Below are 27,580 nucleotides of genomic sequence, written 5' to 3' on the forward strand. Positions count from 1 at the left end.
TCTTCTAGCTTTCACACAGCAGAGATCACAGCTGCTCCTTCATCTACTTAATGTTTCTGTTGTGTTGATTATTCCTGCTCCCAGTAAGTCTGAAGTGAAAAGGTGAATGGTGTTCTGTGTCTTTTCCCACCAGGAATAAGACCTTTTAAATTCAGCCCATATAAGTAGAAAAAAAAAGGCCCACGGCACTGGGGATTAGGGTCGCAGGGTATGAATTCCATACCTATGTTTAAAACAGTAGCTTACTTGGATTTCTCATATCCCGGAATATTTTTCCACAATGTCATTTTGTTACGAAACGCTTTTCTATCAGAACTGTCAGGGTCGGTTTTTTAGTGCTCATTTTCTTTCTTCTCTCTCTTTCTCTACTACAGTTCTCAACTGCAAAGAAACCTCAGCCTCTCAGGGGTGCATATGTACCCTTTCTAGATGAATTTCTAAGTTTTCATTAGAACACTGCAGTAAACAAAAATTCATAACGTGTTTTTGTAATGCTTGAAATTATCTACAATGGGATTTTTTTTCCTCTGGCAGAGGAAGACTCATTTATCTTCAAGCTGCCAGAGACCCCTCCTTTATAAACAAAAATCTATAAAGAGCTTTCAGAAACATGAGAAAATATGACAAACACAGCTTGAGTTCGTCAGCTTTGTTGGCAGAAGATTACAGAAGGACAACGACAAGTTCGTCAGCCTCGATCCCCTCTATTTACCACTTCGCTTTTAACAGCAGAAAGCAGCTTCCCGCAGAAAGAGTGCTTCCCTGCCATCTGCCCCCTGCTCGTATTCTGAAATCCTCCAGCTCCAACTTCCTTATTTGGTTGCCGGGACTGTTCTTTGTCTGGCTGAACCCCCCGGGCCGCGCCGCCCCCGGCTCGGCCGCGGCCCGGCTCCAGCGGGGCACCCCGCCCGGGCCCCGGGCGAGCAGCGGCAGCCGCCGGCCGCGGCCATGCCCATGTAAGGAGCACCTTTCCCGGGCGCCGCCGGGGCGGGGCGGCCCCGGAGCCGCAGCGTCCTCACACGGCCGCTGCCGGGCAGCCGGGCTTTCTCCGGAACACGCAGCGGGGATCCTCTCGGGAACCGCCCCCAAACTCTCTCTGGTTCCTCCGTTCGCCCCCCTTTAGCAGCCGTACCTTGACAGGCGCAAAGCCGCCGTGGGTTTCCGGAGCACGATCGCTTTTTAAGCTGCCGCAGCAGTGCGTGCAAACCACTGGCAACAAGACAAAGGAAAACGAAGTTATAAAGTTCCAGTGTAAAAACTCACAGATTCTCGACATATTTTCCATTGTTCCTTAGAACAGGTTACAGCGCGTCCTTTGGGGATTTAGCTGCTGCTTCTGCAGACAGAAAGGAATCCCTCAGCAGTGCTACCTATTCTTTAAAAAGTGGCTATTCTGTTATGCTGCATGAAGAAAGCAAGCGAGGCTAGTTTAACTCTCAAAATATCCCTAAACTCTTTTAAGCAGTATTATAAAGAGTAGCTTACTTGCTGGAAGTTGGTGTAAATTCGCTAGCAGAATGCTCCCTACTGTTATTACTGTTGCTTGATACTTAGTTTTAGTAGCTCGTCAGGTACTTAATGAGAAAGAATTTACAGTCTATATGTACATGTGTGTGCAAGACCGACAGCAAGCAAGGAAGAACACTTAAATAAAAGAATTAGCCCTGCTCGTCACTGTAGTTTCTGTTCACATCTTTTAGATTTAGCCTTTTTGAAGTGGAATATCACAAGCATTTATGTGGTAGTCATTTTTTAAATAAATACCAAGGAATCCTGCAGGAAGTGATTTCTTTCTTTAAATGTGAAAATGGTAACAGTTCAGGAGAATATATACTGAATATGTCCACAGTGACAGCTGAAACAAACAAAGTTAATATGTAGAGATATCTCTATCTGACTAAGGAAATTATTGAGCTGTGACTCCTTAAAAGGAATACCCTTCACAAAGTAATGATTCAAAATTAGTAAAAGTCTTGTGAGACAGTCCTCTCTAAGGCAGCGTGACAAGAAACAGTATTTTGCAACAAATTAAAGAAGAAGTTGTAGCTAAACTAACTTTCTAATTCTGTTTGGGAGTCTGGAAGCATTCCCGTATTTCTCAACACGGTTCCTTAGTATTAAGTTGTGAAAAGAAGTCCTTAAGTAATGCTAAAAGTTATTCCATTATTGCAAGCTTCTGTGGACGTTTGGGTGAAGCAGAAAACAAGGAGCAGATCGGAACAAAGAGAGCACTGCGTTAAGTCACTAATGTACAGGGCAATAGCGATTGCTCCTCGGCGCAAGTGCATGAAAAAAAAATAATTAGGGAGAGTACAAAGGTGCATTTATAACCATCGTCCTGCAACACTCCTTCAGCTGCACCCAACACGTTAAGCCAGCTGTATTTTCAGCTCAACAGAAAACCGACTCTGGTATTTTTATATCGCATTCTTTCCCTTAACAGAGGCCTGAACAAGTTTGTTTACTTGTGAGAAACTCTCAAACTAGAAAAACTTAAGGAAACAGCTTAGTAAGAATGGCAGAATAAGAAATATATTGACTACATCGTATTTACATTACGTACATAATCTACCACGCTAAAATTCACCTCAGAAAAAAAAAACCCAAACAAACAACTTAATGGCAAAATAAGAAACATATAGGAACAATTTAGTAGAATTTATGTCCAGAAAAATCTCCTGGTTTGAAGTTACTGGTTTCGAGATGAATGTAATTAAAGCATTCATAACTGACAAAGAAAATGCTAAAATTAAAATCCAAAATACAGAAATACTTTAAGAATAAATTAAATGAAAGTCAAAAGGACATATGATTGTCAAATAGTAATTTAAAAAAAATGGGATATCTCATGGAGCTCATCCTTTCCACTGCTAAAGGCTGCAGCAGTACTGGTTTATTTCAGAACAACTCCATCATCTCCAGCAGGTGTTCAAGCTACTGACAAATAATTCACTGGTGATTCTGCAAACAATTTACTGTCCAGGCCCTGTCATCTAACATCAGTTCTTCTGAATGGAACGAATGACACTGTAACAGATATGTTCAGGGTAGAAAGACATATCCTTCGACCTTTGAGGTGCTGTTCCACGTTTGCTCTTTTGCTGTTGTGCCGTATTTCCCTTCTGCAAATAAGAGTACATCTCTGCTGAATGAGGAATTCGCAATGCTCTCAAGAAAGCTATGTAAAAACTTAGATAAATGCATACAAAAGCTTAGGCTTCTACCCTTGCAGACAGAGGATGATCTCCCAGAGATCTGGAAGTTACTACTCAACTGACTTTCACTGACAATTCCAGACCTCTCCCTGTCTGGTCAAACAGGTTTCAAAGTACAGGTTTTCTTTCTCTAAATACTCCACATAGTTAAATTGCTACCATTGATCCCAGTGGCAATCTTTCAGCAAGTAGAGCATATGTGTTCCCCATGCCATCTTCTCATTTTGGTAGCTGCCAATTGTGCTTGCGCAATTGAATCCTTCCTCCTCCTCCCCCAGTGAAGCCACTCACTCAAACTACTCCACTGCACACAGTAAATCAACAGTTGCAACTATACTGAGCCGTGGCAGCATCTTTCTCAGGGGCTTGAAGCGCTGCCCTCAGAGAACCACACTGTATGCTGTCCCACCTGCACTTCTGCTAGGGTGTCATCGTGCTGTCCAGCTCCCCACCAATGTTATGGCAGTTTTATGTAGCCAAAAAATAGAAGGCTCTGCAGGAGCAGTGGAATAGAAATGTGCCAGGAAGGATCACATCATTAACCCGATGGGCCTGAGTAGTTTTATCATCTGAATATGAAGGTATTAGGTACCAGTGCACAACCATTTATCAAGTTTAGAGTACTGGCAGCAACCGTTTCAACCTGCTGCTGGGGAACACCGAATACTTAAACCACAAAATCCTTTACTATTATTAAAGGAATTATGAAAACAATCAAAAAACCTCAGCATTTTATCAGTAAAACAAAACTGAATTTCTGCACTAGTGTTCAGCCTTGTAATAAAAATTAAGAATACCGGCATTGTAACATAAGTGCTAAAGCATTTAGTAATATTGTAAAGGATAATCAACAACACATAATCATATTTCTCAGACTTAACATCTTAACATATTCTGGATGTATAGATACACATACTGATAATAATATATTTTAATACAGAATGTCAACAAATCTCCTGCCAAAGTATGAGAATACACATTGACTTAACTGATAAAAATAATTCTTTACAGATCTGTTGTACCTAAACACCTGAAACCTGAACACCACTTGCTTGGAGGAAGGGGTTTTTGTTTTGTTTTGTTTTTTTTTAAACATAAGTGATCTGGAAAAAAGAGGTACATATGATGAACAATGCCAGACTCAGCACAGTTCTGTGTGGAGTTCAACTGGTTATCTCCTGCTCTTTTGAGAATTGACAATTTACTTCTATTTTTGGTTACTTTCTTTTAAACACTTATTTTTATTTGGGCAAGAAGATATATTTTGTCAAGCCTTTATTCCTTGGCTGCTTAGTTTCTTCAGAAGCCTATCAAAATGGACTGTGTTGAAAACCTTTGGAAATCCAGTGGACTGTATCAACTAGACTTCACTCATCCACATGGTTCTCACTGATTCTTTCAAATCGTTTGAATAGATTTGTGAGGTGCTACCTCTATTTACAAAATTTATATTGTTTTCACAAAATGTCAAATTATGTTCATGATCTTAGTATTCTAATTTCTTTATTCTGGGTCATACTATTATTTCTACATTATCTACAAATTTTTCAGATACCGGACTCACCAGTCAAGAGTCCCCTGAAACTCCCTGAAAACTCTTTTTAAAAATCAGTGCTATATTTACTGCCTTCAGTTTATTAGCTAAATACACTATTTCTTTCATATCAAAATATCATCCCAAATTGTATTGGCCAATATATAATCTGTAGGCTTAATACATTTTTCTTTTTCTAGACATTTTAGATACTCTTGAAAGAAACACATGTCCACATTGAAACCAAAGTAGCATAATCAAGGACTGCTTGCTGCAAATTTCTCCCAGAACTTTCATGGAAAGACACGGAATGCACACATGCAAGTGTATAGGTACCCATAGGCAGCCACGCAGGCACAGGCAAAGAATGGCTATTTCCCCCTTTAAAATTAATCTGCGCAATTTAGCTGACGATTAAAATATGTTTGCGTGGAATCACAAGAAAGATAGAGGCAAGACATTTCTATCTTGGCATTTGCACCATGATAAGAAAACCAGACAGTTGATACGAAAAAGAACTCTGCATCATGCACTACATGCCTGAACCTTACAGCATAGCATTAAATATTTAAACATAAGTGTGCAGAAAAGCTTTTCATGATGCTGTAACTACCACATTTAAAATACATTTTTTTTCAAGTATCACAGATTTTTGTCAACTAGAAGTAAGTGGGACTCTAAAAGAAATGTTCTTTTACTGAAACCAAAAACATTTGCTTAATATCAAGACTTTGGTCAACAATATTTCATTACTACACATCAATTTATTGCTTGAATTGAATTCTCATTTAATCTTAATACATGCTTTTCTGATTACAAACCCATGTGAGCAACATTAACAATATATATCTCTGAATGAAAACCATGTGCATTCATATCAAAATAGTATTGCCAGAACTTTCCGTGCAGAAGTACTAAAACATATCCTGGGGGAAACCTGGATGAAAGCTACTCTGAAATATAATGCAGTTATGAGTGGTAAAAAGTCCTACATTTGACTTATATTTACAGCAGCAGCCAAGGACAATGCATGTGTGAGAGAGCTGGGCACAAATTCATGTGAATAGGAAATACTATTCTCCATATGTATAGTTGACATGCCCCATTGTATTGTATTTAGATCTGGAAAACATTTGCCAACATGTTATCATCCGAATGGAGGAAATACACAGAATGGCAGCAGAAATCACTGTCAATTGCAAGTAGATGACCACTCTCCAGTTTGAGAGACTGGTTTTAGAGACTGCATGACTTCATTAAAATGAAAACTAGTGATACGTGTAAGTGGTGAATAGTAAATAAGCACAGACTACAGCGAGTCGCAGCAAAATGAAATTAAGAAATGACAAATTGAAGCTGACTATAAAAGAAAACTTGACAGCATTATTCCGTAGCTTAACTCATCTCAGTCTGTTGGGCGAAATAGAAGATCTACAGATCAGACAGTGCTAAACAGAGAATAAAGCAGCACTGTAATAAAATTAACTCAGCGATACAAAATCATTTTTATATTAGCTCTCTTGGTGCACTGTACTAGTGAGATCTTCTTCCTTTGTAGGAGTCATGTTTACTGGACGCTCAGGAAAAGAACAGAACTTTTGAGCAACCAAAACCCACTATAATGTATAACAAAAAGACATGCATCATGAAGTCCGGGACTGTCAAAGCACAACATGTTACAGACTTAATTTTGTCCTTTAGAAAACAGGTTTCTTCTTCCTACACATTACAACATATTTAAAGAAAAAAAAAGATTTCAATAGTAATTTGCAATAACTGATCTTATGGGTAATGTACTCCTAGGGGGAGTTCAGAATGACTTAGTGTGAAGATTTGCGGACAAGATTTTTATGCTCTGTTTACATTTTCTGGGAGCTTAAGAGAAAACAGTCTGAAATAAGCTGCAGCTAACATGCTACAGGAAATGAAGGAAGAGAACCAGACTTCTCAAGAAAGATTTACATTTATATAATGGTGATGGCTATGTTTTGGCTTAGAAAAAGGAATGCAATTGTTCTAAAATACACAGAAAAGCTGTTGACTAGCGCTTCTCCTTACTTAGTGGATCATGAACCACTCCAACACTGTATACTGTATCAAAATGCTTTTTAAGAGAACTCTTTCACCATTGTATGGTAATTTGTTTACAGACCAAAACTTCTTGCATCAGCAAGTTCTCTCTCTGTATGGCAACCAAAAAGACACTAAACCAGTACAACCCTCACCTATGCTGAAGGTGTTGGATGAAACCCATCAGGGCATTTTCCATGGTTACAGGAGAAAGCGTTCAGACAGTTTGTGGGTAAGTAGTAATATGCTCTTCAAAGTATAGCATCATCTTTTATTAAAGATGCAGCACATTGCTAGAAGAACCTGCAATCAGCTGCTTACAGCTTTGCAAAATTTCCATTTGTGCTGAAATAATCCATGGCAAACATCTGATCAGTATATTTTTGTTGCCTCTTTTTTTAAGTTTTATACAAAGAAGTTTTAGGTGCCTTCGCAATTAAAGTTTCAAAGTTTAAATTAATAAAAGGGGAATGTGCTTCTTACATCTTAAGGATGTTCTAGCATGTGAACACTTCTGTAGAGAATTGATTTATTTGGCAGAGGATCTTACTAGTGCCAGAAATAAGTATTTTTTCTCTACACTAAACTATGCCTATATTTGGCTAGATCATGAGCTCTTTTATTTAAAAGTAAACAAAACCCCTTCCTACCAAAAATTCAGCTTTGCACATGCTCAGTATGACATCAGAATTTCTAGCCAGATTTTTTCCAGTAGGTCAGAAATCCATGGATCATACACGTAGGATGGTCTACGCTAGATCTCTGAACTGTTACTGGCTTACCAGGACTTCCCTAGAAATCCTGTTCTGAAATCACAGATATGAGGCATGAGAACTGAAAGCAAGGAGTTTGTCTTGCCCGCATTCCCAACGTTTGCTCAAGATGATGACAGGGCAACTGGATGAGATTCTGTATGAAGCTGAGAGAGTAGAGATTAAAGGGAATCATAGGAGATTATAAACTAACTTCTTGTACTTGACTTTATAAACTTCTTTTCGTGTAATTTTTTGTTATATGTATGGGTAGAAATGGATGAACAAACTTGTCCAAATTAGTTTTAACTTCAGTTTTCATCTGGTCTTACATACTCAACTTCCACAGAAATCCTTTGAGAGAGTTTGCACCATACATCTCTTTCTGGGCTTCTTACCAGTATTTTTGGGAAGCATCAAGTTTTGCATACAACAGCTATTCAGCTGAGATGAAAATAAACTGCAAAGGAATATGGTATCATAAAATTTAATTTCCAGGAAGAAAGTACTGTTAAGACAAATTTGTTTATACTGCAGTAAACCTGAATATTAAAATGCTGCATTTCATTCAACAAGGATTATTGGAACAGTTTTGTAAAATCTGTGAAGTATAATATAAGACTGCAGTCTTGATGCCTCCCTAAAATGTGACCTCTTACTCTAAATTACTTCACAGCTATCACTACATTTTTGCTATCTAATTCACAGTGAACGCTGGGTATTTTTTTTTTCATTACCTGGTCAAGAACAGGTAAAAAGTTTGTACCACACATTAAAACAAAACTTCTGCTGTTTCATCTTGAATTTTGGTTAAAACTTTACCCCTCTCCCTATGCAATTCTATTAAAAACATAGTGGTTTTCACTTTAAACTCAGTTCAAACATGCAATAAAATGCACACACTTCTGTTGTAGGATAGAAATACCAATCCATAGATATCCAGAAGATTCTGAAGTATTCTCCAGTTCCTTTTCTTCTCTAAAAGATGATTTTTTTATATTAAAAGTGAAAATTAAATAGAAACAAAACTGGAAGTCTCTTTAAAAACAAAAGTTGAACAGGTATCATGGAGTGGTCAGTCATAAAATATTCTGAAAAGTCAATGAAGCAGTAGATATACAGACTTTCTTAAAAGCATTGAAATTCTATTTATCTGTATAGGTTTTCATTAGGTACAACAACTTTGTAAGTATGCAGTTTCCATGGCTTAAAAAGACCATACGCTGTAAAAATTACAATTTTGATTTTTTTGTCTTATATGCATTCGTATGAACAACATTTTGCTTTCACATGGTTGTATTAGTTTTTAAGATCCTACTTGGGATTTGTAACTAGGCTTTAAAATGATAACAGGGTAAAAGAATGTGGATGGAGTGGACACATACGTGCTAACAACCTTTGATACTTTCCCTTTTACAGTTTTAGTTAGGCCATGAGAAGGCCTTTCTTTGACAAAGCTAAACAACAGCAACATTCGTATTCGAGAAGCATGACAAAAGACTGTTATGTGAGGTTTTGACTGAGGAGTGCTTCATGGGCAGGGATGCTGTATCTCAACCCAAACTTTCAAAGGTAAAAGTTCCTTTGAGAGGATATGCCAAGGGAGCAGTACTGCAGGCCAGTGCCTAGGCAGCAATCTATGGGATGCCAAAAGTTTCGTGGACTTCTACAAGCGTCCATTGTGAGAGCAAGTGCAACAGCAGCAGACAGCAGTTCTTAGGCAGGAAATCTAATTCATGGTTTCACCAGCTATGTTGGTGACTGATCGTTTGGCGTAGTCACTAGTTCTACTGATATCAACAGCATGGATGTTGTCTACTCTGATTAGGAAGGATAACTGGAGAGTCTTTTAAATTTTTTGATGCAAATTCATCTTCTAGCCCAACAAATGCACTTCTCCAAAGGAGTTATTTTAAAAGCAGTTCAGCTCCATTTATTACATATAGTATGACCAAAAGGAAAAAAAAACCCCAACCACCAAACAAACAAAAAAATAGGCCTCGAACCCATAGCAAATGAGGATTTTTCTGTATCACAACAATATGTTCCCGGCTGGAAAAGGACTGCATTGCAGACATACAGTTCCTATCAATAAACTGATACTTACTACTGACCAAAACTCGGCTTTTAAGAAGTTTGGCCTTCTTTTTCCCCAGCAATGGAGTGGGTACTAATAAAGAACAACTGCCAATTGTATATTTTCCCTCAAAATTCTACTATTTTGATTAAACTAAAAACATAATATACTTGCAGCAAGGATTTTGCTACACCACTATATAACACGTCAGGTTCATATTTGGAGAAACATAACGCCTTTGTTAAAACACAGCACTTATGATTAATATACACTAACATATGCTGGCTTACAACATTTTATTATGGTTATCTTGAACTTACAGAACTAGCAGAATCTTTTTTGGAAAAAAACCCCAAAGCACTAGGAATTCAATAAGGGTGGTGGAGGCAGGGAGAATAAGACAGTTCCCCAATATATTCATTGCCAAATATATCCTTGGATTACTTCTTTGCCAAATCCAAAGTAAATCTTTTTCTGGGTTTGGCATAGGGAAAACTCCCTATAGGTATCTTGTATAATGGAACACTGTTTATTTTGCTGTGGGGTCTGTTCAGTTTATGGACAGTCTGTTCTGAAAGAACTACTGTGTTCCTTTTACAACTTTACACTCCACCATTCTGTAAAACCTATCCTTCCTTCAGCTTATTAGGAGGAAAGGAGGGGGTATCTAATTCTCTCCAGATATTCCACTGTGTTGGTTGAAATTGTTTAGTACTTAGGATTTTGCTGTAGGATGTTTACAGGATTTTGCTATAGGATGTTTATAGGATTTTGCTATAGGATGTTTACGCTAGAAGACTTCGGAAAAATAAGTTGTTTAATATACTGAAATCAGCACTTACAGAAAACACTTTATAACATTATAGGTATACTGTCATGACTACGATCTGAGAGTGTCTGGCCCAGGAAAATACCACTGTCTGTAAATTGAATCAATCTTTCTTGTATAGAAATTTCTAAACCAAACTTCCATTATGATTACCTGCTCAAGGTAACAACTATAAGTATCTCTCACTCAATATTTATAGACTTACAAAATAAAAAGGCATTACAACTAACAGTTTTCTATAGCTGTAATGGGATTTTTTTTGTATGACCTCTCTCTCTCACTAGATTTACTCCAATTCCTATAGATTATTTAAATATTTTATTTTTTATTGTAGAAATATTTTACAAATGTTTTGTACTTTAAAAAGAAAATGATCAAAATCCCTGGCACAATCACCCAATGGTTGTAAAATAACCACCTTCTGCAGAATTCATTTATGTAAGTAACACTGGGGGGAAAAAAGAGAGTGGTCATGGAAAAAGGTTTACCCATATTCATTTATAGGTAGCTGGGCAAATACTACTTCGAAGGACAGCTCAATCTCTTCATGACAGCCCCCAGCACTGTTCTAGCCTCACAGGGGAAGAGCTCCCAGCTCCCAGCTGATGTGTGTTGCTATGCCAACTTTCTGATACCCCTGAAAAAGATGGGCATGCGTAAGATTCAAAGAAGAAAAATTATGGTGGCAGCACGTTTTACTTCAGCAGTCCTTGCCTAGCCAGGAACCACATGGAACTGCTGCTGGAAGAAGAAGAATACGAAAAAGCTCATATTTCAATTTCAGGAATTGTTCGGGACACTCTAGGGAGAAAGACTCAACATTCAGGTTTATCCCAAGAGGCTTCTAAATTTCAAGCAGCAACAATGCCACATTAAGAATCTAATTTATGTGCAAGGAGAAGGTGAATGCATGAGAATTATAAAATCAGAAGGAAAAGATTACCTGAGAAAGTACTAAAGATAAAAATACTAGCAATCACGTGAAGAATGTAGGGAATTTATTTTAATTGGAAAAATGTTGCAGAATTAAACTATGGTATACGAAGTGATATAATAATTTTTTTTGGTACTTTTTGATTAATATTTTGTTTATAACGCAAGAAGCATATTTTAGATCTTCACTGAGTACATGTAATCTTTATTAGTGGGGAATTAGTGGGGAATGCTGCTGTAGAATAACTGAACAGCAATCCAGATGTAACACAGCTAAAAGTTTGATGACACATGAGGCTGAATTCCCTCAATTAATTTTTACAGAACCAGTCCTAAGCAGCAGTTCAGCATCTCTAAAAATGGGACGACTGGAATCAATTTAGGTTAAGCCATGCACAAACATGAACAAATTTCTATCAAAAGATGTCTCAACCATGGCTACTTGACTATGTGTACCAATGTCTTTTCTCAGGATCCCAAAGGGAGGAACTCCTCAAGCCTTTAACTCTTAGAGGGGTAGTAGAATTGGAGAGGGAAATTTCCCAGTTTGATTATTCTCACTCTGCTACTCAGATTACAACAGGTGTCACCTGTGACTAACTCAGAAGTTTGTTGCAGTATACATTTGCTTCAAAACAAGGAGTGATTTATGTCATAGTACTTAAAGAGCATTGTATTTAAAACAAAAAGCATGTTTAAACAACTCCAGAAACAAAACAAACCACACCAAAATGAGTCTTAACTTTTCAATGAATAAAGGAGGAAAGTCTAGCATGGTTACCTATCTCTGAACTATTTGCTGCACACAATCTCCCCGTATCGCTGACTGGCCTTTTCCACTGATACACAAGGAAGTCAGCGTCTCATTACTATCGTAAGTTACTTTCTTTTCCTTGAATCTTCTGTCTTACGCTTTAAGGATGTTTTGTCCCCCTCAGCCCACCCTAGGGAAAAATATGCAATTCTTTTTTGGATACAGTCATCTAGGTAATTACACTAGCTCACATTTTATTAGCGCCTTCAAAAAGCTGTGCCTCTTTGACTGATTTATTTGCATCACTATTTCCTGGCTTGTTCTTCTAAGAAATACTGTATAGCTTCCTTTACTTAAGTACACATTCCAAAGAACACAATACACAGTGAGGAAAGTAAGTGAGGAAACAGTCCCACGTATATGTAAAAGGTAATACAGTGGGTTTTTTTTTAATTTCCCAGTGAGCTATGAGAAAAACATGCCCTAAATAATACTGCGAGCAGAACGGTATGATTGATAGTATGGTTTGATACAGGGTCTGGGATGTGATTCTGAAAAAATAAAATAAGTCTGATCACTAAATGTACTTTCTTATCTTACTTTAATCAGATACTGCCCGGACAGCATCCCATACATTCTGCAATAAAACAACATATAAGTAAAGGTCTGGACTTTTGAAACAAGGAGCTGCAATTCTAGTCACTGGTCTGGGAGACTAAAACCCACCAAAACCCAACATCACAATAGCCACTAAATCAAAGCTGAATCATTTCAGACAGAAAACTGGGAAAAGAAAAAAAAACCCAAACAAAAGAAAAAAAGCAACCCACACTTCAACAAAGCCTGAAGGATCAACTGGCTTCAAGCCAAAAAATGCTAATGGAACACATATTAGCTGAGAAGAAGTGAAGTAAGTTTCCAAGAGTCATGGAAATTGTTTAAGATAAATACTCATTGTACAGGGGAAAAAAAAGCAACTCCACTGGACCATTTTCCAAACGCCTGATCTTGCATTCCTTGCACACCCTAATTCCCTTTAAAGTAATTATGAGTTTAGGCTATGTGCCAGGGTTATATAACTACGTCTTAAAAGACAAATGCACAGTAGCACAAAGCAAAAATATATATAAACCCAGGATTAGGAAGAAAAAATCCATAGCTGGACAAACAAAGCTAGAAATTTAGAAAGAAAAGTACAATGAAAATAGCTAAAGGTGAGGCACATTTCTAATCCCTTTGTCTAGAACTGGAAAATATTAAGGAGGAGGAAATTCAGAGTAAAGGGGGTGAAATTGGAAAAGTTAAAAGGCTTGTCAAATAACAGAAATATTTGTGTTACATTTCCTAAACTACTTTAAAAGGGAGTAAACTAACCAAATGCCATCTGAAATTGGCTGTACGCCCACCACTTTGGTTGACTTCAGGGTCAGTAAGGCAGAGGACGGACATAAGCTAGCATAGCTGAAAAATCAATACAAATATACATAAAACACAGATGGAATTTACTATAGAGCAGCTGGAAATGCAAACAAAGAATTCTGTGGATCTATACCGATGGTGTAACTTCGAAAAATATTCTCCAAGTAGGAAAGTGCTTTACAAAACAAACAACTTTAAGAAGTGAAGTTAGACATAGCCATACTACAGAAAACAGACTATGCACTCTGAAAGAAGTTTGGCCTAATATTTCTGATCGGTTTAATAATGTTACCTTTGAAATAAGTCCAAACAGACTTACTAATGAAGATCAATAAATCCCTCACATAATAATGTAGCACATGCATGACAACATCCATGAATGGGCAGAAAACAACTGCCCAAAATAAAATGGGAAATTCTAAGCTGTTTTTTTCCTCACTGCTTTTCTTCTAATGTATATTTTGGTTAAATTCTCAGGTACAACTTCTTGTACTGTGCAAAGTTTTAAAGAATTCTCAGAAAGCTTTCAAAACATTCATCAATGTTAAGATTTTTTTTCTGTAGGGGGTCATGTCAGAATCAACACAATAAATGTTGCCATGAAGTACTGCTAGTGAGCCATTCTTACAAGAAAGTTTCCTTCTGTAACACAGCACAGGACAGTCAGTCATATCTCACTCAGGTTTATATTTCAACAACCCCTTCTCTAAAATACTCTGCACCAAGAGTAACATTAAAAGGATTTTTATTAAAGATCTACTGAAGACATCTTCCCCCCTAAGGATGCAGTTTCACTGTCAGTTTAAGCTGATCTAAATTTGGCCCAACACTGAAATGGTAGTGATCTGGCTGAAAAACTAATTTTTTCTTTTTTTTTTTCCTTACTTTTCAACCATATCAGCTACCTAATTCAGCTGGCCGTGTGCCTACATGATTGCTGGTGTCTTCACAGGGGAGGAAGTCATAAGATGGGGGTTGGGAAAGACAGGTTTATGCTTTTCGTGGTAAAATATGGCCCTCGGTGCAGCAAGAGCCAGTCAACAAACTACACACTGAAAACAGTATGAAGATACTAAATTCTGCCACATATCTCCTTCGGGAGATGAAGAGAATCACTAAACGTAAACTTTCATACTTAAAAAGACCGGACAAATGACGTATAATGAGAATATCTAAAATGCTCTTTAGAAGAAACCATGAAACTCAACGGATAGCAAGTTGACTGAGTAGCAGGTTACAGGTATTTCACTGAGAGGACAGAACTCCACCTAGTTAAGAAAGCCAGCTCATTTCTGAATCAGAGTATGCTTCTCTTACCCTTTTTTCTCTCTGTATTGATACATGTTCCCTCTGTTCCTACTTTGCAAAGTTAAAAAAAGCCCTTCTGAAAGCAAGGGCACGCATGCTCCATTAGATCTTGCTGTTCCACCTGAAATGGTGTAGAATGGTTTACTTAATAAACATTAGAGGTTACTAATTATATATTGAATTCACAAATCAAAACCAGAGAGGTAGATAATCTTTTTCAGATGCTTACATGAATGTTGATGTTGGTGAGAATTCAGAAGAACTTGTGAAAACAACAGAGCATGTCAGGATTACAACAGCACATATAAACACTTGGGAGACAAATATGCATAGCATTTGAAGACAGATATGAATTTAAGCAATACTGTTTTCTATAAACTGCTTCTCACATGAATTAATATGGATGACTGCCATTCTTCAACAACAATAAGCAGTACCTTTCAAATTATTCTCTGTATGGATACCAAAAAAAGGGCTATATTCTCAAATACTATTTTTTTTTTGTTTCTACAAGACATCGGTGGGATTTTAGAAATGTGGGCAGCACAAACATCTCATTCCCTCTTTAATCCTCCAACTGGCAGTCCAAGGAGTAGAAACAGATTCCTACTTGGCAAAACAGCCTGGTTTCTGCATTTCTGTTGTTTGAGGGAGAGGTAATTTGCACTACCCCAGCTACTTGAACCAATTTTCCTCACTGGCAATGACCTTCACTTTGGGAGTGCATTGCTAACTATGCTGGCAGAGGGAAACCTTCCAACATACACACTTGCCATTCTACCCACCCAGCACCACCAGCTCTGTCCTTCTGCAGTCCCATTGCAAGGTCTGGGAATATCAGCTGCATAAGGTAACAGGAGGCTCCATCTGGAAGGAGTCACTGTTGAGTCTCTTGTGTCTATAATCCATCGTTACTGAATACACTAATGAATTAAAACATACAATTGCAATTGAAAATGCTCACCTCAACTCAAAAAAAAATCACAGCCATGCAACTAAGCTCATTTGTGTGCAACTGCCTTAAACTAAACCACAGTTATCTCAGCTTCGAGTCATTGGACCAAGAGGCAGTCTGTCTGGCTAAATTTCCATGAGAGAGGTTACGTCTCACTGCAAGGGAGCGGGGGAAGGGAAGCTATCTTGAAAGGCTTTCAAGAGCTTCCCCAGGCCTTTCCAACTACTTGGCAAAGAACCCTTCAGGATATACTAAGACTAAACTATGATGCTGGGCCAGTTCATGAGAGTAATTCTGACCACAAATAAATTTCAGGGATATTGCTTCATACTCGGTCCAGAACATAGATTGATGTGATGTTGGTCTTGATATTATGCAGGACACTGTCAAACACTTGTCTTGTTTAGATTCTTCCTTCGGGAGCTTCAACTCTTAACTTTCAGTTGTCTGTCTGATGTAAGCTGAAGCTCTCCTCTCCTCCCACCTCGTGGTTGAGCTACATTGTTTCAAAATGTTTGGTTTTTTTTTTTTTAAACAATGAAAAAGAACGGAAGGAGATTTTAGTCATTGTTATATATGGCTGAAGGTGGGCCTGAAAAAAAAAAGTCGATCTCTGAAATCCCCTGGAGCTCCGAGTCGTAATTTTCAGTCTGAACTATTTCTTGATCCCTAGTATAGAGAACAAGCCTGGGGAAAAAGTAAAAGGGAAGTACATGAGAGTGAATCAAGTGCTACACAGGTTGTGGTACTGAGACTGCTGTGGCCCTGAAAATGAACAGCCAAAGCACAGAGAGGAAAATCAACATGGCATGTTATGGTTACAACTGCTGTTTGTAATAAAAATCTACAATTTCTCTGTGAGGTAAATCTGCAGATTAGTTTGTAAAGTGTTAATAAATCAAAATGTGGAGGATTTTAAAAACTGTGTTGTTCCCTAGTTACCCAATTTCACTAATTAGTAGTTTGGCATTGTTCTTTATTAAAAACTTCTACCAGCTTTTATAATCTACTAGATAGTGGGTGAAAGTGAATGATTGCTTTCTCTGAAAAGAGGTTGGTACAGATTGGTCAGATTCTTCCCAAGACTTTCAAACTCCTACCAATATATTTTAATACCCATAGAAAGCAAGCAGCCTTTCTTTAAATTTTTATGCTTTGAGGATATAAGCAGAGATTCACAATAAATCAAGATGGGCACCAGCTTCATTTTGAATGTGTAGGTTATGTCAGATTAATTAGAAAGTGAGCATAAATAAGCAAAAACAGTGGAACTGCCATTCTAGTTGCTTAATACATTTTTCACAAAAAGAAAGGGAGCTTTAAATGAAGAGGGTATATTCCTAGATCCTGAATATACTCTTGAAAGAACATACAGTATGACTTTTTCCTTGTTATGGAAAATGTGGATAACAAATTCATTATTTTCAGCAATATTTTTGGCTTTTGACATGATTACTATTTGAAGGAGAGATATAAGCTATGCTAAAATTATCTGTATTGGTATTTTGTTTTTCAGTTCAGAGTTCTAAGAGTGGGAGCTATAAGCCACCTCGCTTAGAAATTAGCAAATGACCAATAGCATTGATTTGCAAGGACATCAGAAGAAAAAAGAAAACAAGAAAATCAGGCTTCCTTGATGTGGAAATAAAATTTGAGAAGAGGGGATGGTGCATCCTGAGTCTTCTCATGAGATAAAATCGTAACATGGTTTGATGGGGCACTTGGACGTTGAAGTGCTCCTGGGTTCTGCAGACCAATAATCTGAAACAACCCCTATAAGAGCTCCACTCCTTACTAACCACATAGGAGATGATGTGTGACTGACCTCCTTATATAGCACTCTTTGTGTGCATTAAGCAGTGTGAACAACCCGTACTTCTTTGCAAGCAACCTCTTTCACAGCGACTGGTAAGCATTTGCTTTACGATGTCAAATGCTGGAACAGTTTTTGCTGGACAAAAAGCTCGTCACAAAGGAAAAGAATTCCAGTACTTTGTCAATAGCTGTAATTGCTCTGCATGGTGCTTGCTAGCTAAACCTGTACTCTGCAAAATACCACCGTTAATATCAGACCTAACCTGATTTTGAGGCCACGAGGTCATAACTTTAACAAAGCAGTAACTTTTTTCATGAGACCTTGGCTACTAAAATATTAAATGTAGTAAATGACTCATTATTTTGAGAAATTCTGGAAGCATTTGAACTTGTTGGTAAAGTTCTAGCAATCAGATTAAGTTTAAAGAAGTGCTTCATGGGTGGTCATGAGTAAAAGTAAAGAAGTAAACTAGCCTGACAATCAAGAAATTACAAGAAAGTATGGGCTTCCTGAATTACCTCCCTTAGGGAGGTTAAATTAGGAGACAGGGAATTATAGTATGCTTCACTGTTAAACCAGAGCTTAGAATTACCTAAAGGAACGACAAACTAACAACTCACACTGTGTGAAAATCAGTGGGAAGAAGAGCCTTTAGACCCTCTTTCTAGTTTACAGTAAGTGGCTACAATCTTCCCTAGCATGCTTTTTTTCCTAATACAAAAAAAAAAAAGTCCATTCAGATTCTTCTCTAAAAGACAATGCATGAGTGTTCCTCATTCTGTTTCCAAGCAGACTGATAAATATATGCAAACAGATACATGCCCACACGGAGAAGAGTCTGGTTCAGCAAGTTAGTGTAATTCATTCTGAAATGCTCGATTGTTCTGTCTGGAGCACCCAGTGTTTTTCATCTGCCCAGGAAAATCCTTTTTTACATTGGCACTTCAATAAAAGAAAGCCATTGTGGAAGCATATTTAGAGTTGTACTTTTTTGCTTTGTGTAAACAAACAGTTTTAGGGTCATATCTTTAAAATGAGAAAAACCAGCTGCAGTATATGGTTCGTATCAATGCACATGGGTGCATACTGCAGCCACCCACAAATATCCAAACACAGATACCCTACAACCATTTTTATGGATATTTAGGCTAAGTGCTAATATAAACACTACATGCAATTGTACATGTGTAGGTTTTTAAAATTTGGTACTTTGTTTCCAAAAACAGAGCTATGATCAGAAAAACAGATACAGACCCGTTTGTGACAGTGGTCTCAAAAGCTCAGGATATTGCATACTGGTGTCTGACATTAAAACCAAAAAATCCCTTGGTGATGGAATTTTGACAGCTAACAAAAAAAAAAAAATCCAAATATTTTTGTACATGCACCAGGCTTTTGATCAAGAGCTGGGATGACTGTGTTCTTATTTTATCTGATCTAGTTTACTTTTTTCTAATTCTGAGAAAAACACTCAACTGCAAATATAAGCTGTAGAAAAAGAACCTTAACGTCAGGAGTAAATGATATGTATAAAATACAAATTATCAACTTGTGGAGAAAGTAACATTTGCTGTATTTTTTGACTGCGTTAACTATTTTACCTCAGTTGGTACTGTTACATGTTATTTTTGCCTTACAATCTGATGCCTTATATAAGATTGATTTGCCTTAATTGAAAACAGTGACAAATTTTGTGAAGTGTCTCTATGGCTCTGAAATCATCATAATTCTGTATGAATTATTATCATGTATCATATTCATAGATGATAATGGGTTTACATTTTCATTAAATTTTAAAGAAGTTTCTGTGTCTCAGACACACACACACTATTGGTCTTGGCACAACCTGATGGAGATGAACATGCAGCTGGGGACAGAGAATGGAAACTTTAAATAAGTGGAATAGAAACATTTTCCATCAGTAATTTTAGGAATTTGCCTTTTCCCCTCCTTTTCAGACACTTCTTCATCCCTCTAGGCACCATTGCTACAGTTTCTTACCCTTCTGCTAATACAATTGTTTGTGCGATTAGACTCTCAGGTAACAGAAATAATGTTTCTATTAAATGATAATTATTTATTTCTGTCACCTCAGAGGCACACAATTTATTTTTTATTCTTCTCTGCCAAATCAGTTACTAGTTGATCCATGAAGCAAAATTCACAGTTGCATTACAGAAATTTTGAAATCAATAACTGGTACTAAAAGTACGCAATGCAAGATTCCTAACAGCACTATCACTGTACAACAGAAAGAAAGACAAACTCACCCTGAAGGAGAGCTGTATTTGCTAATTTTCATAGTTAGGGGGTTTGTCTGGCTTTGAGTAAACAGGGGAAAAATGGAAAGAATTTGGGGAGAGGCTACTATGTTTGAAGTGACAAGAACTGAGGGGAGGGGGACAGGACAGGAAAGGGGAACAACACAGGACAACAAAGTAAGCGGAAAGTAACAGTGCTATTACACTGCTCAGATTCTATGGAATTTTCTACAACTCTCCTTCTTTCCAAATGAGTGAACATTCCCTCATATTTTTCTGAAGGATGGGGTGAAACTGACTTACAGAGTATAAATCAATTGCAGGTGTTTCTTTGGAGTCTGATTTTCTAGGATACTCGTTATAGCAGCTTTGTCTTTTCACTTACCAGACCTCAAGGGACTGTAAATCCACAATGAGAAATAAAAAACAGCAACAGAAGGAGCAAATGAACTCATGGATAAAGATCCTGGGCCAAAAGTCTTTTCTCTTAAACTAAAACTCATTTATACTTCACTGTCATGAAAAAACCCCAAAAGCAACAAAGATATTTCTCCCAGTAGAGTTATTGAGCAGGAGGCCACCGTCACTGGAAGAGGATGAGTTCTGAAGCCACAGCTTCACATACAGATGTTTTAAGTTGGCATTATTGTTGTTAAGAAGCTACTGCTCGCTGCCCCCGCCCTAGGGCCAGCACAAGCATTTATGCAGGCATTTACTGCTGCATTTACTACTTGTCACCTGGCATGGCATCCTGGGCTGATTCTTCGTCTGCTCCAAGGGAAGAAGCGCCATGGGGCTAGGCTGGCTCAGGGGAGGCCCGAACAGGGTGACAGCGGCATTGACTTATGCTTGTTGACAGCGCATACATGAGACCGCAGCCTAAACTAATCCTCTCGCATCTTTCAGTACTGGCATGTTGAAAGTGGGCCAAAGGAGAAGAGGCTTCTTGGAGCATGTATCACTACTGAGAATCCATAAAAAGCCTATGAAAAAAAGCAATATAAGCTACAGAAGGCTGGAAACCTTTCAGGCTTCCAACCATCTAAGAAAAGTGGATTTGCTACAGCTAGTTTAAAAGCACCTCCTTCACTTGCTGTGATCAGGATCTCTTGCTCTGAAACTACTCTTAGCATTAAAAATTCTATGAAAGAACAAAGCTATATTATACAGTGTACAGCAAAAACGTTCTTGAAACAGAATACTTTTCTAAGCTTTCCATGGAGGATTTGTGGGTCATTGGGTTATTACAACCGCCCACTAAAAATAATAACTGAAAGTGTGTAATTAATTGGTCAAGAAACAACTACTGTCTTCTCTCCTTCCCAGAGCATGTTTACAGTGATTTGGAGTAACCTGCCTTGCTTTGGCAGGCTGTCTTAAACTGACTGAGCTGAACAAACCAGTTTTAAAGGGACAGCTTTACTTTACCCGGAACATCTTTTGGCAGTTTGGTAAAACAAGAGTGTATCAAATGTAGTTTTCATCTAGAGCTATAGATTTTTTGTTTTGTTTAAGAATATTCTCATATAAAAGTGACCTTGCAACTACGCACCGCCAAAAAACTCAACATAATGTAGGCTCACTGCAGAAATTGCAAATGCACTATCAGAGTTTTACATTTTCTATGCTGCTTTGGCAGCCTTATTTTGTCATAAATAATGTTTCTAAAAAAAAAAGTTGACTCCGGTTCAGCAAGCTTAGATTAGATGACTACAAACTGACTTCTAACAGCTTGTGTGAAGACTGTGTGAAAAATGACCTCTAAATGACTGTGTGACAGGAGCCTTATCAGTGAGACTCACACTCAAGACATATGAAGATAAACAGATGATAAAGCTTAACTGATCAAATGAAGTGAGCTGTGAAAACCTCATGTGAAGTGTCAAAAGATGTGTCAGTCTTCTGAGTGATGCTCAAATTTCCTCCTACATACAGGATGGAACTAACCTATGCAGTTAATCTAGCAACTAACAGTCTCTCAATCTGGAACCAGCATTTTCCTGTACTGGAGCAACGGAGAAAAAAATAGAGCCATTTTTGATAGTTTAATGGAACAAGTCTGGCTGGGCCTTAGCTTAGTAGGTGTTCTGATCCATCAGCTGTATAGCCAAATTGGCACTGTGTCTACCCCAGTGGAGAGATAGTGGGTTCTTCAGATTTGCTCCTGGAAGACAGTAATGTTGAGGAGGTAGTTGTAAACACAGTTCTTGGCGATCAAAGCCAAAAGAGAAAGGTCAAGTGTTAATAATTTTGAATCTGTGAAGAATTAGAGGCACACAACATCCCAAAACCCTGGAAGTAGCAGTATGCTATATCTAGTCCATCAATAAACCTGGAACAAGCTTCAGGAATTTATATTCAGCACAACTGTCAAATAAGAGAAAAACAAGAGCAACAACAAAAAAACCCTTAACAAACCAAAATGACAGCAAAAATCTTTTCCAGGTAAATACCACAAAATGAAAAGTGAACTCACATTCAACATACCACATGCCTAGTGCAATGACTATCATACATAATTTCTAAACTGGTAAGATTGAGGTTTCCTCTTGAGTACTAGAAAATATTTTTAAGTGAAGGAATCTTTTAAAAGTATTATCGTAGGAATCCATACACACATATGCATACACTCTTACCCACTATCATAACCATAGACCTAACCGACTTATATTTTAGATAATTTTTGTTCACAAAAGAAAGGATCTTATAACCCTATTATTTCCACATTCTAGGAGATATATGTAATATCATTGCTCTGAGGACTGGTAAGAAATGTAGCTGCGTTCTACTCCAACCAGCACAAGCCTAAAGTATCTTTCAGGAGCTTACAGAAAGATAATTACTATGGTCTGCAAATATTCAGAAGAGATGAAATGATTAGTATCTGAAAAACCCCTTCTCCTTACTTTCATATTAACATATATAGCTCATTTCAAAGGGTCTTATAAAAGTCTATCCCTTTCCAACCAAAAAAAGACAAGGATTTAGTGGTATCAAACAAGAACAAAATCCATTTGAATTTGTGGCTAAAATAAGCTACAATATTACTGGGTTTTAAAATCTGTTTCCAAGAAGCTACATACACATAGGTTATTAAGTGGATATTTCAGTAAAGCCAAAGAAAATCAGTGTCAGGTCATTGCAAATGAAAATGGGGATCTGAAAGTTTATGTTTTGGATATTTGTAAAGTTTGACATTGATTATTAAAACAAAATTTACAAAAATACCTTTGTTTTCTCAGAATTGTTTTTGCATTTATATCAGAGGTAGAATATTCAATATTTTATGTTTATAATACTTTTTTCTCATTTTAGAGAGAATATTTCTCTCTCATTCACTTTTTCTGAAGTTTAAGTGAATAACCTTCCTTCTAACCACAAATTAAAGTAGTGAAATACTTGGGCTGTAAACCAACTCTTTTCTGACAGCTTATGACAAATCCTTTGACCCTATCTAAAAATAGATTCTGATTTATGGAAGATACTAGGTGGTATAAAAGCAATAATTAGAACCGGTTACAATGTTTAAAAGCATATGGATTCCCATACAAGCAAGAGCGAATGGGTACAGAGAACTCAAAGAATTTGCTACGTATTTTCAGCAAGGTCAACAACCAACAGCCAACATACAAAGCTGATAAAGTTACTGTCTGAAATCTGGACTCTTAAAAATGTTATTCTGTCCTTAAATAATGCTGAACTGCATTTTCCGTTGGCAAAAAGTTGATGTAGTTTCCCAATGTTTTTCTGAAACATTCCACGGGTGCGTAAAGACAAAATGTACAAGTCGTACGCAACAAGTTGAATACAAACAGCTATTTCCTATCCTTAATATTTCCTTTAATAAGTTATACTTATGTTATTCAGATCCCCAGTCATTAGTTTCACAAGACACTAAAATCATACCAGTACTCATTGTTACTACCGTTTAACCTCTATCTGTAAAGCTTTGCAGAATATCATTATCCAGAGCATTGATTCTAAATGTCTCATTCCAAATATTGCCTGATCAGGCTTGGCAGTCCAGAGCTTGCTCTTTCACTGTTTGAGTATAAACTGGGATTTAGATGTGGCTTCAGCGGGTGTTCTAAGTATGTGCATGCCTTTTTAGGAGGATCAGATTTTATCTTTCAAAGCTGTTCTTTTGTTCTGGATTTTGTTTGCCATAAAGGACATAACATTCTATACCAATATTTATAACAGAGAGGTAAATATTTTCTAAGTTTTACTGCTCATGCCATTACTTATACCAGTATTAATTGTACACTAGTAGTAAAAGAATATAAAGAAACGCATTTATCTACCTCACATTTTACCAGTAAGTTTGGGGGTTTTTCAGCTATGAAATGTCACTAATTGCTGACTGGCTTTTTCAATATTTTTTTCAGAAAAGTTAAGTGATGATTTGTGAAATCACCATTTGTTCTAGTGACTTGAAAGTTTGTTCTGAATTGGCCTTATCTCATTTTGGAAACAATGGCATAATTTATTTAACAGCCTAAATCCATGTCTATTGTTAGAAGCATCGTTCCAGTGATGCTTCAACATCTTTCTTTCAAGTTATGTGACACTATTTTTTTCTTAAATAAGGGTTAACTTTGCCTTGCTTTAGTAAGGCTGGTTCTCTGGCAGAAATCAGAGAGGTTTGTTTGGAAAAGGATTTGACATGCATGCCTCTCTTCTGCTCAGAACTGGCAGAACAAACCTCATAGAAAAAGCCTGCTACATCAAAGCCTGGGAAGCTCATCCACTCATATATTTAGCTTACTTTTTAAAAAAAAAAACCAAAACCTTTTCCTTGTCCTTTGGCTACTTTTGATGAACTATACTTTATGTCCCATAACATTTCTTGCAGATTGTACAGGCAGTAACCAAGCAAAACACCTATGTGTTAATACTTTCTTTAAGTTCCCATGCTCATTTTCAAAAGCATGTCTTAAATCCAAAATTTCAAATCTTCTGAGTTCCAGTTTGACAAAGTTAGGAAAAGCAGCTAGATACCCTAAATGAAGATGATTTAATTCTGTCTTTCACATTTTTGTGTCAGTAACTTGCTAGTATTAACTGACTTTTCATTCTGGCAGTAGAACAATACATGGCAAGGCAATTTAGAGCCTCCTTCAATGTCTTAAGACTAACAGAGAATTGGCAGGTATATTTAAAATACCTCTTTACCAATCAGCACAGAATATTACCCTGTGTTGGGTAACTTCTATCCCTGACTCAGGTTAAACTGCAATGCTTGCCTGAAATTCCCAGCTGAGTTTTTCTCATTAAATCGTCCTGCTACAGAACCATTTATATGCTGATAACTTGCTAGAAATTAGACTGTATCGAGGATAAACCACGACTCTCCTATAATGGTGCTACATTTCTTTATAACTGTCTTCTCTCCACAGCTTATAGCAGAGCGCCTTAAATGAGGTGTTAATAGCCCCGCTGTAAGAGGATTCTGACAAAAAATGGAATCCGCTGCCTACGGATTCCTATATGCAGGAACTACAATTAATGTGATATTAAACAACATGGAGACTTGAACAAGCAACATGCTTGTTTATAAAAGCCGTGGTAGAGTCTGCAATATTCTGAGTGTAAGTAAAATCTGGACTATCCATTGCGTTACAGTTTTTTCCTTAATGAAATACAGAATCATTAGCCATGAAAATACTGTGGAATACCTTAGTTAGCTGATGATAATTCAGCAGATTTTCTAATAAGCTGTTTTATCTGTTTCTACACTTACCAAGAACAGAGGGTTTTTTTTCCTCCAATTTTCCTTAACCTGGGAATATTGTGAGAATGGTATTTAGCACTTCACAATGTAAGGAAATTATAAATTATGTTTGGATAATATTGAATTCAAAAAGTCATGTCTGTAGCTTTCTCCAATAAAACACGTTACTGCAACTACAGTTAATTATGAAATCCTGTGAATTAGTGACAGAAAAAGCCAAGTTCTCTTGTGTCTTTTGTCTTTCTACTCCGAAGGACAAGAATTCACATAGGAAAAGTAAATTGGACAGAGCAAAAAGTACACACATCAGCATTAGAACTCCAGAGTGCTACCTCAGTGACTTAAACATCTCTGCTATCTTTAATTAAGTTAGCATTCTTAGTCTCTTATCTACACAAACACATGCACTAGGAAAAAAAAGAAGATATATTTACCTATACTACAGCAACAGTCAGGGTGGATATTTGTAATTCTGGTCATTTGTAAGGTTTTTTTGCCCTCTTCCCCCCATATTGTGAATGTTTTGTTTTGAGGCAGGTGTTTTAGATGCACAACATACAGTCCTCTCCTGTGGCACATCGTCAAAATCTGTGATTCTGATAAAGACAGGATGAGGCTTATTACATGATCCCAATGGCTATGGACGCTGATAGGATGTTCATGCTTGTTGAGTATTTTATGCTGCACATTTCTATGGTGTTTGCTGATAACCAGCACCATGTTTATGTGTTTTAAACGGAAGCTGAAGGCACACAGTTCTGACTTCAGGGGCTGACTTTGCAGTTTCACTCAGACAGGCATTTACTAGATAACAAAGTCTGCAAATGTCACTTAAGTCCATTTTAGACTGTGTTGAAAGTTAAGTAAACATGATTAGCAAGGGGGGCCAAAAGGGTAGTTGTGAATTTCTGTTTCTAACAGAAAATACCGTTTGTCCTATATTACTTTAGGGAGGAAGAGTTTAATTCCCAGTGAGCATTATAAAAGTAAACAAAAGTTAATGTGTATCCAACTCAAAATTCTAAGCAATTTCAGCAAGCCAATAACACCTAAGCCAATATGACAACTATTTCCCTAGGTATTTAAAATACCACAGAAATTAATTAAAAAAAAAAAGATAAAATGAAGTACTTAAGAGGGCTTCTCACTTCCGTGTAATCTCCAATGACAATTTTATCCTGTATGCAGTTATGAAATTTTAAAGATGTAATTAATATGCATGTTTGGAGCACTCAGTTGTCAGAAAATAAAACCAGACTTTTCCAATCATGTTTGCCATTTCAGTATTGTAGGTTTTGAATATTTAATAATAAAATAAAAAGCATTTTTCTTAAAAGTGCCACAACAGAAAATCTTACTACTGAATTCAGAAATGTGGAAAATAAAAATACCTCCATTCTTTAGGTAAAACCAGAAACAAACTGCTGCAATAAAACTGTTGTCACTTGAGGTTGGTTGAGCTTTCTCTCTGTGAGTATTTAATTAGTAGGTCACTTGCTCAAAGTAAGTGTGCTACCTGACATTCATTAAACTTTCCCTAAACTACAACAGCAGCAATCCATGCCCTTCTGCTTTGCCTTTTGGAACTGCATGTGCTGCTGATGCCCTAATTTATTCAGCTACCAGGAAGAAATACACTGCTACTGAACCATAAAGTTGTGTTCTTCGACCAGATCACCACTCGCATACCTACTGTTATTCTTGAACACCTGAGAAGATTCTGCAGAGACACGAGATTTGCTTACCCAATTCATATTATAGAAGCTGAACTAGAAAGAGGTGGCATTCAAGTACTCTGAATGCAGGTCCTCTTTAGGACTCTAGAGGCTTTAGGCTTAGTAAAGTTTGTTTACTTCCCTCAATCATTTCCAAATTAAAAAAAATAACAACATTGGACTGTAGTTGCCAACACAAATAAAAACC

At 37.2% G+C, this 27,580-nt stretch overlaps 1 protein-coding gene across 2 annotated transcripts in view; it reads right to left on the bottom strand.

Annotated features, from left to right (window-relative positions):
* Positions 1–27,580, bottom strand: part of PALLD (palladin, cytoskeletal associated protein) — a 209,152-nt gene that overhangs the window by 75,371 nt on the left and 106,201 nt on the right. The gene's annotated exons all lie outside the window — the stretch shown is intronic.

Source organism: Calonectris borealis, chromosome 4 (assembly GCF_964195595.1).
Source record: "Calonectris borealis chromosome 4, bCalBor7.hap1.2, whole genome shotgun sequence".
Lineage (NCBI taxonomy): Eukaryota > Metazoa > Chordata > Aves > Procellariiformes > Procellariidae > Calonectris > Calonectris borealis.